Below are 14,716 nucleotides of genomic sequence, written 5' to 3'. Positions count from 1 at the left end.
CTTCTTTAAATTCTTTAAATTGACACCAGATCCGGTGACCTTTGGGACATGGTTTGACCCCCTTAGGAAAGTGCTATCATCATGAAACGTTCAGATCACTTACAACTCAATAGATTCTACCTTCTTGTAACGTATCAGCCTGATTAGACCTTGTTTTCACACAAATGGACCCAGAATGATGTGAAATTGTGCTTCGTGCAACATAATTCTGGGTGCCATTTACAAACCATAAGTGCTAATGACTCCATTCCTTTTTGTGGTTGTAGGGGCTGTTGATTTGAGTATACTAAAACAAACCTGATCTCTCTAGGACATTCAGAAGCCAAGTTATAAGCCCACAAAGGTGTAACTGGACTACTTCTTTAAAGTGACACTTGGCCCAGTGACCTTTGGGACATGGTTTGACCCCCTATAGGAATGTGTGATCATCTTGAAACGTTCAGATCACTTACAACTCAATAGATTCTACCTTCTTGTAGCGTTTCAGCCGGATTGGACCTTGTTTTCACACAAATTGACCCAGAATGATGTGAAATTGTGCTTCGTGCAACATAATTCTGGGTGCCACTTACAAACCATAAGTGCTAATGACTCCATTCCTTTTTGTGGTTGTAGGGGCTGTTGATTGGAGTACATTAAAACAAACCTGATCTCTCTAGGACATTCATAAGCCAAGTTATAAGCCCACAAATGTGTAACTGGACTACTTCTTTAAATTGACACCAGATCCAGTGACCTTTGGGACATGGTTTGACCCCCTTAGGAAAGTGCTATCATCATGAAACGTTCAGATCAGTTACAACTCAATAGATTCTACCTTCCTGTAACGTTTCAGCCTGATTGGACCTTGTTTTCACACAAATGAACCCAGAATGATGTGAAATTGTGCTTCGTGCAACATAATTCTGGGTGCCATTTACAAACCATAAGTGCTAATGACTCCATTCCTTTTTGTGGTTGTAGGGGCTGTTGATTGGAGTACACTAAAACAAACCTAACCTCTCTAGGACATTCAGAAGCCAAGTTATAAACCCACAAAGGTGTAACTGGATTACTTCTTTAAAGTGACACCAGGCCCGGTGACCTTTTGGACATGGTTTTACCCCCTATAGGAATGTGCGATCATCTTGAAATGTTCAGATCACTTACAACTCAATATATTCTACCTTCTTGTAGCGTTTCAGCCTGATTGGACCTTGTTTTCACACAAATGGACCCAGAATGATGTGAAATTGTGCTTCGTGCAACATAATTCTGGGTGCCATTTACAAACCATAAGTGCTAATGACTCCATTCCTTTTTGTGGTTGTAGGGGCTGTTGATTGGAGTACACTAAAACAAACCTGATCTATCTAGGACATTCAGAAGCCAAGTTATAAGCCCACAAATGTGTAACTGGACTACTTCTTTAAATTGACACCAGATCCGGTGATCTTTGGGACATGGTTTGACCCCCTTAGGAAAGTGCTATCATCATGAAACGTTCAGATCACTTACAACTCAGTAGATTCTACCTTCCTGTAACGTTTCAGCCTGATTGGACCTTGTTTTCACACATATGAACCCAGAATGATGTGAAATTGTGCTTCGTGCAACATAATTCTGGGTGCCATTTAAAAACCATAAGTGCTAATGTCTCTATTCCTTTTTGTGGTTGTAGGGGCTGTTGATTGGAGTACACTAAAGCAAACCTGATCGCTCTAGGACATTCAGAAGCCAAGTTATAAGCCCACAAATGTGTAACTGGACTACTTCTTTAAATTGACACCAGATCCGGTGACCTTTGGGACATGGTTTGACCCCCTTAGGAAAGTGCTATCATCATGAAACATTCATATCACTTACAACTCAATAGATTCTACCTTCCTGTAACATTTCAGCCTGATTGGACCTTGTTTTCACACAAATGGACCCAGAATGATGTGAAATTGTGCTTCGTGCAACATAATTCTGGGTGCCATTTTCAAACCATAAGTGCTAATGACTCCATTACTTTTTTGTGGTTGTAGGGGCTGTTGATTGGAGTACACTAAAACAAACCTGACCTCTCTAGGACATTCAGAAGCCAAGTTATAAGCCCACAAAGGTGTAACTGGACTACTTCTTTAAATTAACACCAGATCCGGTGACCTTTGGGACATGGTTTGATCCCCTTAGGAAAGCGCTATCATCATGAAACGTTCAGATCACTTACAACTAAATAGATTCTACCTTCCTGTAACGTTTCAGCCTGATTGGACCTTGTTTTCACAAAAATGAACCCAGAATGATGTGAAATTGTGCTTCGTGCAACATAATTCTGGGTGCCATTTACAAACCATAAATGCTAATGACTCCATTCCTTTTTGTGGTTGTAGGGGCTGTTGATTGGAGAACATTAAAACAAACCTAATCTCTCTAGGACATTCAGAAGCCATGTTATAAGCCCACAAATGTGTAACTGGACTACTTCTTTAAATTGACACCAGATCCGGTGACCTTTGGGACATGGTTTGACCCCCTTAGGAAAGTGCTATCATCATGAAACGTTCAGATCACTTACAACTCAATAGATTCTACCTTCTTGTAACGTATCAGCCTGATTGGACCTTGTTTTCACACAAATGGACCCAGAATGATGTGAAATTGTGCTTCGTGCAACATAATTCTGGGTGCCATTTACAAACCATAAATGCTAATAACTCCATTCCTTTTTGTGGTTGTAGGGGCTGTTGATTGGAGAACATTAAAACAAACCTGATCTCTCTAGGACATTCAGAAGCCATGTTATAAGCCCACAAATGTGTAACTGGACTACTTCTTTAAAGTGACACCAGGCCCGGTGACCTTTGGGACATGGTTTGACCCCCTATGGGAATGTGAGATCATCATGAAACGTTCAGATCACTTACAACTCAATAGATTCTACCTTCTTGTAATGTTTCAGCCTGATTGGACCTTGTTTTCACACAAATGGACCCAGAATTATGTGAAATTGTGCTTCGTGCAACATAATTCTGGGTGCCATTTACAAACCATAAGGCTAATGACTCCATTCCTTTTGTGGTTGTAGGGGCTGTTGATTGGAGTACACTAAAACAAACCTGATCTCTCTAGGACATTCAGAAATCAAGTTATAAGCCCACAAATGTGTAACTGGACTACTTCTTTAAATTGACACCAGATCCGGTGACCTTTGGGACATGGTTTGATCCCCTTAGGAATGCGCTATCATCATGAAACGTTCAGATCACTTACAACTAAATAGATTCTACCTTCCTGTAACGTTTCAGCCTGATTGGACCTTGTTTTCACAAAAATGAACCCAGAATGATGTGAAATTGTGCTTCGTGCAACATAATTCTGGGTGCCATTTACAAACCATAAATGCTAATGACTCCATTCCTTTTTGTGGTTGTAGGGGCTGTTGATTGGAGAACATTAAAACAAACCTGATCTCTCTAGGACATTCAGAAGCCATGTTATAAGCCCACAAATGTGTAACTGGACTACTTCTTTAAATTGACACCAGATCCGGTGACCTTTGGGACATGGTTTGACCCCCTTAGGAAAGTGCTATCATCATGAAACGTTCAGATCACTTACAACTCAATAGATTCTACCTTCTTGTAACGTATCAGCCTGATTGGACCTTGTTTTCACACAAATGGACCCAGAATGATGTGAAATTGTGCTTCGTGCAACATAATTCTGGGTGCCATTTACAAACCATAAGTGCTAATGACTCCATTCCTTTTTGTGGTTGTAGGGGCTGTTGATTGGAGTACACTAAAACAAACCTGACCTCTCTAGGACATTCAGAAGCCAAGTTATAAGCCCACAAAGGTGTAACTGGACTACTTCTTTAAAGTGACACCAGGCCCGGTGACCTTTGGGACATGGTTTGACCCCCTATGGGAATGTGAGATCATCATGAAACGTTCAGATCACTTACAACTCAATAGATTCTACTTTCTTGTAATGTTTCAGCCTGATTGGACCTTGTTTTCACACAAATGGACCCAGAATGATGTGAAATTGTGCTTCGTGCAACATAATTCTGGGTGCCATTTACAAACCATAAGGCTAATGACTCCATTCCTTTTGTGGTTGTAGGGGCTGTTTATTGGAGTACACTAAAACAAACCTGATCTCTCTAGGACATTCAGAAGCCGAGTTATAAGCCCACAAATGTGTAACTGGACTACTTCTTTAAATTGACACCAGATCCGGTGACCTTTGGGACATGGTTTGATCCCCTTAGGAAAGTGCTATCATCATGAAACGTTCAGATCACTTACAACTAAATAGATTCTACCTTCCTGTGACGTTTCAGCCTGACTGGACCTTGTTTTCACACAAATGAACCCAGAATGATGTGAAATTGTGCTTCGTGCAACATAATTCTGGGTGCCATTTACAAACCATAAATGCTAATAACTCCATTCCTTTTTTTGGTTGTAGGGGCTGTTGATTGGAGAACATTAAAACAAACCTGATCTCTCTAGGACATTCAGAAGCCATGTTATAAGCCCACAAATGTGTAACTGGACTACTTCTTTAAATTGACACCAGATCTGGTGACCTTTGGGACATGGTTTGACCCCCTTAGGAAAGTGCTATCATCATGAAACGTTCAGATCACTTACAACTCAATAGATTCTACCTTCTTGTAACGTATCAGCCTGATTGGACCTTGTTTTCACACAAATTGACCCAGAATGATGTGAAATTGTGCTTCGTGCAACATAATTCTGGGTGCCATTTACAAACCATAAGTGCTAATGACTCCATTCCTTTTTGTGGTTGTAGGGGCTGTTGATTGGAGTATATTAAAACAAACCTGATCTCTCTAGGACATTCAGAAGCCATGTTATAAGCCCACAAATGTGTAACTGGACTACTTCTTTAAATTGACACCAGATCCGGTGACCTTTGGGACATGGTTTGACCCCCTTAGGAAAGCGCTATCATCATGAAACGTTCAGATCACTTACAACTCAATAGATTCTACCTTCCTGTAACGTTTCAGCCTGATTGGACCTTGTTTTCACACAAATGGACACAGAATGATGTGAAATTGTGCTTCGTGCAACATAATTCTGGGTGCCATTTACAAACCATAAGTGCTAATGACTCCATTCCTTTTTGTGGTTGTAGGGGCTGTTGATTGGAGTACACTAAAACAAACCTAACCTCTCTAGGACATTCAGAAGCCAAGTTATAAGCCCACAAAGGTGTAACTGGACTACTTCTTTAAAGTGACACCAGGCCCGGTGACCTTTGGGACATGGTTTTACCCCCTATAGGAATGTGCGATCATCTTGAAACGTTCAGATCACTTACAACTCAATAGATTCTACCTTCTTGTAGCGTTTCAGCCTGATTGGACCTTGTTTTCACACAAATGGACCCAGAATGATGTGAAATTGTGCTTCGTGCAACATAATTCTGGGTGCCATTTACAAACCCTATGTGCTAATGACTCCATTCCTTTTTTTGGTTGTAGGGGCTGTTGATTGGAGTACACTAAAACAAACCTGATCTCTCTAGGACATTCAGAATTCAAGTTATAAGCCCACAAATGTGTAACTGGACTACTTCTTTAAATTGACACCAGATCCGGTGATCTTTGGGACATGGTTTGACCCCCGTAGGAAAGTGCTATCATCATGAAACGTTCAGATCACTTACAACTAAGTAGATTCTACCTTCCTGTAACGTTTCAGCCTGATTGGACCTTGTTTTCACACAAATGAACCCAGAATGATGTGAAATTGTGCTTCGTGCAACATAATTCTGGGTGCCATTTAAAAACCATAAGTGCTAATGACTCCATTCCTTTTTGAGGTTGTAGGGGCTGTTGATTGGAGTACACTAAAACAAACCTGATCTCTCTAGGACATTCAGAAGCCAAGTTATAAGCCCACAAATGTGTAACTGGACTACTTCTTTAAATTGACACCAGATCCGGTGACCTTTGGGACATGGTTTGACCCCAAATAGGAATGTGCGATCATCATGAAACGTTCAGATCACTTACAACTCAATAGATTCTACCTTCTTGTAACGTTTCAGCCTGATTGGACCTTGTTTTCACACAAATGAACCCAGAATGATGTGAAATTGTGCTTCGTGCAACATAATTCTGGGTGCCATTTAAAAACCATAAGTGCTAATGTCTCCATTCCTTTTTGTGGTTGTAGGGGCTGTTGATTGGAGTACACTAAAGCAAACCTGATCGCTCTAAGACATTCAGAAGCCAAGTTATAAGCCCACAAATGTGTAACTGGACTACTTCTTTAAAGTGACACCAGATCCGGTGACCTTTGGGACATGGTTTGACCCCCTTAGGAAAGTGCGATCATCATGAAACGTTCAGATCACTTACAACTCAATAGATTCTACCTTCCTGTATTGTTTCAGCCGGATTGGACCTTGTTTTCACACAAATTGACCCAGAATGATGTGAAATTGTGCTTCGTGCAACATAATTCTGGGTGCCATTTAAAAACCATAAGTGCTAATGTCTCCATTCCTTTTTGTGGTTGTAGGGGCTTTTGATTGGAGTACACTAAAGCAAACCTGATCGCTCTAAGACATTCAGAAGCCAAGTTATAAGCCCACAAATGTGTAACTGGACTACTTCTTTAAAGTGACACTTGGCCCGGTGACCTTTGGGACATGGTTTGACCCCCTATGGGAATGTGAGATCATCTTGAAACGTTCAGATCACTTACAACTCAATAGATTCTACCTTCTTGTAGCGTTTCAGCCGGATTGGACCTTGTTTTCACACAAATGAACCCAGAATGATGTGAAATTGTGCTTCGTGCAACATAATTCTGGGTGCCATTTAAAAACCATAAGTGCTAATGACTCCATTCCTTTTTGTAGTTGTAGGGACTGTTGATTGGAGTACACTAAAATAAACCTGATCTCTCTAGGACATTCAGAAGCCAAGTTATAAGCCCACAAATGTGTAACTGGACTACTTCTTTAAATAGACACCAGATCCGGTGACCTTTGGGACATGGTTTGACCCCCTTAGGAAAGTGCTATCATCATGAAACATTCAGATCACTTACAACTCAATAGATTCTACCTTCCTGTAACGTTTCAGCCTGATTGGACCTTGTTTTCACACAAATGGACCCAGAATGATGTGAAATTGTGCTTCGTGCAACATAATTCTGGGTGCCATTTACAAACCATAAGTGCTAATGACTCCATTCCTTTTTGTGGTTGTAGGGGCTGTTGATTGGAGTACACTAAAACAAACCTAACCTCTCTAGGACATTCAGAAGCCAAGTTATAAGCCCACAAAGGTGTAACTGGACTACTTCTTTAAATTGACACCAGATCCGGTGACCTTTGGGACATGGTTTGACCCCCTTAGGAAAGTGCTATCATCACGAAACGTTCAGATCACTTACAACTCAATAGATTCTAACTTCCTGTAACGTTTCAGCCTGATTGGACCTTGTTTTCACACAAATGGACCCAGAATGATGTGAAATTGTGCTTCGTGCAACATAATTCTGGGTGCCATTTACAAACCATAAGTGCTAATGACTCCAATCCTTTTTGTGGTTGTAGGGGCTGTTGATTGGAGTACACTAAAACAAACCTGATCCCTCTAGGACATTCAGAAGCCAAGTTATAAGCCCACAAATGTGTAACTGGACTACTTCTTTAAATTGACACCAGATCCGGTGATATTTGGGACATGGTTTGACCCCCTTAGGAAAGTGCTATCATCATGAAACGTTCAGATCACTTACAACTCAGTAGATTCTACCTTCCTGTAACGTTTCAGTCTGATTGGACCTTGTTTTCACACAAATGAACCCAGAATGATGTGAAATTGTGCTTCGTGCAACATAATTCTGGGTGCCATTTAAAAACCATAAGTGCTAATGACTCAATTCCTTTTTGTGGTTGTAGGGGCTGTTGATTGGAGTACACTAAAACAACCCTGACCTCTCTAGGAAATTCAGAAGCCAAGTTATAAGCCCACAAATGTGTAACTGGACTACTTCTTTAAAGTGACACCAGATCCGGTGACCTTTGGGACATGGTTTGACCCCCTTAGGAAAGTGCGATCATCATGAAACATTCAGATCACTTACAACTCAATAGATTCTACCTTCCTGTATTGTTTCAGCCTGATTGGTCCTTGTTTTCACACAAATGAACCCAGAATGATGTGAAATTTTGCTTCGTGCAACATAATTCTGGGTGCCATTTAAAAACCATAAGTGCTAATGTCTCCATTCCTTTTTGTGGTTGTAGGGGCTGTTGATTGGAGTACACTAAAGCAAACCTGATCGCTCTAAGACATTCAGAAGCCAAGTTATAAGCCCACAAATGTGTAACTGGACTACTTCTTTAAATTGACACCAGATCCGGTGATCTTTGGGACATGGTCACTGGGTCTGACTGAGCTCCTCCAGGAGAGAGGCCCAAGTAAGATGCGCCCGGAGGAGCGTCTTGCCACATGTCAGCACTGGGTCTGACTGAGCGCCTCCAGGAGAGAGGCCCAAGCAAGACACGCCCCGAGGAGCGTATTGACACATGTCAACACTGGGTCGGACTGAGGGCCTCCATGAGAGAAGCCCAAGCAAGACGCGCCCCGAGGAGAGTCTTGCCACATGTCAACACTCGGTCTGACAGAGGGCATTCAGGAGAGAGGCCCAAGCAATACGCGCCCCGAGGAGCGTCTTGCCACATGTCACCACTGGGTCTGAATGAGCGCCTCCAGGAAAGCGGCCCAACCAAGACGCGCCCCATGGAGCGTCTTGCCACGTGTCAACACTGGGTCTGACTGAGCGCCTCCAGGAGAGAGGCCCAAGCAAGACGCACCCCGAGGAGCATCTTTCCACGTGTAACCACTGGGTCTGACTGAGCGCCTCCAGGAGAGAGGCCCAAGCAAGACACGCCCCGAGGAGCGTATTGACACATGTCAACACTGGGTCTGACAGAGGGCCTCCAGGAGAGAGGCCCAAGCAAGACGCGCCCCGAGGAGTGTCTTGCCACATGTCACCACTGGGTCTGACTGAGCGTCTCCAGGAGAGAGGCCCAAGCAAGACGCGCCCCGAGGAGCGTCAGGCCACATGTCACTACTCAGTCTGACTGAGCGCCTCCAGGAGAGAGGCCCAAGCAAGACGCGCCCCGAGGAGCGTCTTGCCACATGTCAGCACTGGGTCTGACTGAGCGCCTCCAGGAGAGAGGCCCCAGCAAGACGTGCCCCGAGGAGCGTCTTGCCTTATGTCAGCACTCGGTTTGACTGAGCGCCTCCAGGAGAGAGGCCCAAGCAAGACGCGCCCCGAGGAGCGTCTTTCCACATGTCAACAATGGGTCTGACTGAGGGCCTCCAGGAGAGAGGCCCAAGCAAGATGCGCCCGGAGGAGCGTCTTGCCACATGTCAACACTGGGTCTGAAAGAGGATCTCCAGGAGAGAGGCCCAAGCAAGACGCGCCCCGAGGAGTGTCTTGCCACAGTTCACCTCTGGTTCTGACTGAGCGCCTCCAGGAGAGAGGCCCAAGCGAGACGCGCCCCGAGGAGCGTCTTGTCACATGTCAACACTGGGTCTTTCTGAGCCCCTCCAGGAGAGAAGCCCAAGCAAGACGCGCCCCGAGGAGCCTCTTGCCACATGTCAACAATGGGTCTGACTGAGGGCCTCCAGGAGAGAAGTCCAAGCAACACGCGGCTCGAGGAGCGTCTTGCCACATGTCAGCACTCGGTCTGACTGAGCGCCTCAGGGAGAGAGGTCCAAGCAAGACGCGCCCCGAGGAGCGTCTTGCCACATGTCAACACTGGGTCTGACTGAGTGCCTCCATGAGAGAAGCCCCAGCAAGACGCGCCCCGAGGAGCGTCTTGCCACATGTCACTACTCGGTCTGTTTCAGCGCCTCCAGGAGAGAGGCCCAAGCAAGACGTGCCCCGAGGAGAGTCTTGCCACATGTCAACACTCGGTCTGACAGAGGGCATCCAGGAGAGAGGCCCAAGCAATACACGCCCCGAGGAGCGTCTTGCCACATGTCACCACTGGGTCTGACTGAGCGCCTCCAGGAGAGAGATCCAACCAAGACGCGCCCTGAGGAGCGTCTTGCCCCATGCCAACACTGGGTCTGACAGAGGGCCTCCAGGAGAGAGGCCCAAGCAAGACGCGCCCCGAGGAGTGTCTTGCCACATGTCACCACTGGGTCTGACTGAGCGCCTCCAGGAGAGAAGCACAAGCAAGACGCGCCCTGAGGAGCGTCTTTCCACATGTCAGCACTCGGTCTGACTGAGCGCCTCCAGGAGAGAGGCCCAAGCAAGACGCGCCCAAAGGAGCGTCTTGCAACATGTCAACAATGGGTCTGACTGAGGGCCTCCAGGAGAGAAGCCCAAGCAACACGCGGCCCGAGGATCGTCTTGCCACATGTCAGCACTCGGTCTGACTGAGTGCCTCCAGGAGAGAGGCCAAAGCAAGACGCGCCCCGAGGAGAGTCTTTCCACATGTCAACAATGGGTATGACTGAGGGCCTCCCGGAGAGAAGCCCAAGCAAGACGCGCCCCGAGGAGCGTCTTGACACATGTCAACACTGGGTCTGACAGAGGGCCTCCAGGAGAGAGGCCCAAGCAAGACGCGCCCCGAGGAGTGTCTTGCCACATGTCACCACTTGGTCTGACTGAGCGCCTCCAGGAGAGAGGCCCAAGCAACACGCGCCCCGAGGAGCGTCAGGCCACATGTCACTACTCAGTCTGACTGAGCGCCTCCAGGAGAGAGGCCAAAGTAAGACGTGCCCCGAGGAGCGTCTTGCCACGTGTCAACACTGGGTCTGATTGAGGGCCTTCTGGAGAGAGGCCCAAGCAAGACGTGCCCCGAGGAGCGTCTTGCCACGTGTCACCACTGGGTCTGACTGAGCTCCTCCAGGAGAGAGGCCCAAGCAAGATGCGCCCCGAGGAGCGTCTTGCCACGTGTCACCACTGGGTCTGACTGAGCTCCTCCAGGAGAGAGGCCCAAGCAAGATGCGCCCCGAGGAGCGTCTTGCCACGTGTCACCACTGGGTCTGACTGAGCTCCTCCAGGAGAGAGGCCCAAGCAAGACGCGCCCCGAGGAGCGTCTTGCCACGTGTCACCACTGGGTCTGATAGAGCACCTCCAGGAGAGAGGCCCCAGCAAGTTGCGCCCCGAGGAGCGTCTTGCCTTATGTCAGCACACGGTCTGACTGAGCGCCTCCAGGAGAGAGGCCCAAGCATGACACGCACCGAGGAGCGTCTTGCCACATGTCACTACTCGGTCTGACTGAGCGCCTCCAGGAGAGAGGCCCAAGCAAGACTTGCCCCGAGGAGCGTCTTGCCACATGTCAACAATGGGTCTGACTGAGGGCCTACATGAGAGAAGCCCAAGCAAGACGCGCCCCGAGGAGCGTCTTGCCACATGTCAACACTGGGTCTGACTGAGAGCCTCCAGGAGAGAGGCCCAAATGAGACGCGCCCCGAGGAGCGTCTTGCCACATGTCAACAATGGGTCTGACTGAGGGCCTCCAGGAGAGAAGCCCAAGCAAGACGCGCCCCGAGGAGCGTCTTGCCACATGTCAGCACTCGGTCTGACTGAGCGCCTCCAAGAGAGAGGCCCAAGCAAGACGTGCCCCGAGGAGCGTCTTGCCACATGTCAACACTGGGTCTGACGGAGCGCCTCCAGGAGAGAGGCCCAAGCAAGACGCACCCCGAGGAGCGTCTTGCCACATGTGAACACTGGGTCTGACTGAGCGCCTCCAGGAGAGAGGCCCAAGCAAGACGCGCCCGGAGGAGCGTCTTGCCACATGTCAGCACTCGGTCTGACTGAGCGCCTCCAGGAGAGAGGCCCAAGCAAGACGCGTCCCGAGGAGCATCTTGACACATGTCTCCTCTGGGTCTGACTGAGCGCCCCCAGGAGAGAGGCCCAAGCAAGACGTGCCCCGAGGAGCGTCTTGCCACATGTCAACACTGGGTCTGACTGAGTGCCTCCATGAGAGAAGCCCCAGCAAGACGCGCCCCGACGAGCATCTTGCCACATGTCAACACTGGATCTGACTGAGAACCTCCAGGAGAGAGGCCCAAGCAAGACGCGCCCCGAGGAGCGTCTTGCCACATGTCAACACTGGGTCTGACTGAGCGCCTCCAGGAGAGAGGCCCAAGCAAGACGCGCCCCGAGGAGCGTCTTGTCACATGTCACTACTCGGTCTGACTGAGCGCCTCCAGGAGAGAGGCCCAAGCAAGACGTGCCCCGAGGATCGTCTTGCCACATGTCAACAATGGGTCTGACTGAGGGCCTCCAGGAGAGAAGCCCAAGCAAGAAGTGCCCTGAGGAGCGTCTTGCCACATGTCAACACTGGGTCTGACTGAGCGCCTCCAGGAGAGAGGCCCAAGCAAGACACGCCCCGAGGAGCTTCTTGACACATGTCAACACTGGGTCTGACTGAGGGCCTCCATGAGAGAAGCCCAAGCAAGACGCGCCCCGAGGAGAGTCTTGCCACATGTCAACACTGGGTCTGACAGAGGGCATCCAGGAGAGAGGCCCAAGCAATACGCGCCCCGAGGAGCGTCTTGCCACATGTCACCACTGGGTCTGACTGAGCGCCTCCAGGAGAGAGGCCCAAGCAAGACGCGCCCCGAGGAGCGTCTTGCCACGTGTCAACACTGGGTCTGATTGAGGGCCTTCTGGAGAGAGGCCCAAGCAAGACGCGCCCCGAGGAGCGTCTTGCCACATGTCAACAATGGGTCTGACTGAGGGCCTCCAGGAGAGAAGCCCAAGCAAGACGCGCCCCGAGGAGCTTCTTGCCACATGTCAGCACTCGGTCTGACTGAGCGCCTCCAGGAGAGAGGCCCAAGCAAGACGCGCCCCGAGGAGCGTCTTGACACATGTCACTACTCGGTCTAACTGAGCGCCTCCAGGAGAAAGGTCCAAGCAAGACGCGCCCCGAGGAGCATCTTGCCACATGTCACTACTCGGTTTGACTGAGCGCCTCCAGGAGAGAGGCCCAAGCAAGACGTGCCCCGAGGAGCGTCTTGCCACATGTCAACAATGGGTCTGACTGAGGGCCTCCAGGAGAGAAGCCCAAGCAAGACGCGCCCCGAGGAGCGTCTTGCCACATGACAACACTGGGTCTGACTGAGGGCCTCTAGGAGAGAGGTCCAAATAAGACGCGCCCCGAGGAGCGTCTTGCCACATGTCAACAATGGATCTGACTGAGGGCCTCCAGGAGAGAAGCCCAAGCAAGACGCGCCCCGAGGAGCGTCTTGCCACGTGTCAACACTGTGTCTGATTGAGGGCCTTCTGGAGAGAGACCCAAGCAAGACGCGCCCCGAGGAGCGTCTTGCCACATGTCAACAATGGGTCTGACTGAGGGCCTCCAGGAGAGAAGCCCAAGCAAGACGCGCCCCGAGGAGCTTCTTGCCACATGTCAGCACTCGGTCTGACTGAGCGCCTCCAGGAGAGAGGCCAAAGCAAGACGCGCCCCGAGGAGCGTCTTGCCACGTGTCAACACTGGGTCTGACTTAGCGCCTCCAGGAGAGAGGCCCAAGCAAGATGCGCCCCGAGGAGCGTCTTGCCACGTGTCACCACTGGGTCTGACTGAGCTCCTCCAGGAGAGAGGCCCAAGCAAGACGCGCCCCGAGGAGCGTCTTGCCACGTGTCACCACTGGGTCTGATAGAGCACCTCCAGGAGAGAGGCCCCAGCAAGACGACCCCCGAGGAGCGTCTTGCCTTATGTCAGCACTCGGTCTGACTGAGCGCCTCCAGGAGAGAGGCCCAAGCAAGACACGCCCCGAGGAGCGTCTTGCCACATGTCACTACTCGGTCTGACTGAGCGAATCCAGGAGAGAGGCCCAAGCAAGACGTGTCCTGAGGAGCGTCTTGCCACATGTCAACAATGGGTCTGACTGAGGGCCTCCAGGAGAGAAGCCCAAGCAAGACGCGCCCCGAGGAGTGTCTTGCCACATGTCACCACTGGGTCTGACTGAGCGCCTCCAGGAGAGAGGCCCAAGCAAGACGCGCCCCGAGGAGCGTCAGGCCACATGTCACTAGTCAGTCTGAAAGAGGGCCTCCAGGAGAGAGGCCCAAGCAAGACGCGCCCCGAGGAGCGTCTTGCCACATGTCACCTCTGGTTCTGACTGAGCGCCTCCAGGAGAGAGGCCCAAGCAAGACGCGCCCCGAGGAGCGTCTTGTCACATGTCAACACTGGGTCTTTCTGAGCGCCTCCAGGAGAGAAGCCCAAGCAAGACGCGCCCCGAGGAGCGTCTTGCCACATGTCAACAATGGGTCTGACTGAGGGCCTCCAGGAGAGAGGCCCAAGCAAGACGCGCCCCGAGGAGCGTCTTGACACATGTCAACACTGGGTCTGACAGAGGGCCTCCAAGAGAGAGGCCCAAGCAAGACGCGCCCCGAGGAGTGTCTTGCCAAATGTCAACACTGGGTCTGACTGAGCGCCACAGGGAGAGAGGTCCAAGCAAGACGCGCCCCGAGGAGCGTCTTGCCACATGTCACTACTCGGTCTGACTGAGCGCCTCAGGGAGAGAGGTCCAAGCAAGACGCGCCCCGAGGAGCGTCTTGCCACATGTCAACACTGGGTCTGACTGAGTGCCTCCATGAAAGAAGCCACAGCAAGACGCGCCCCGAGGAGCGTCTTGCCACATGTCACTACTCGGTCTGTTTGAGCGCCTCCAGGAGAGAGGCCCAAGCAAGATGTGCCCCGAGGAGAGTCTTGCCAC

Source organism: Nothobranchius furzeri, chromosome 15, assembly GCF_043380555.1.
Source record: "Nothobranchius furzeri strain GRZ-AD chromosome 15, NfurGRZ-RIMD1, whole genome shotgun sequence".
Classification (NCBI taxonomy): Eukaryota; Metazoa; Chordata; class Actinopteri; order Cyprinodontiformes; family Nothobranchiidae; genus Nothobranchius; species Nothobranchius furzeri.
The sequence above is the reverse complement of the archived record's forward strand: the minus strand, read 5'-3'. Positions refer to the sequence as shown.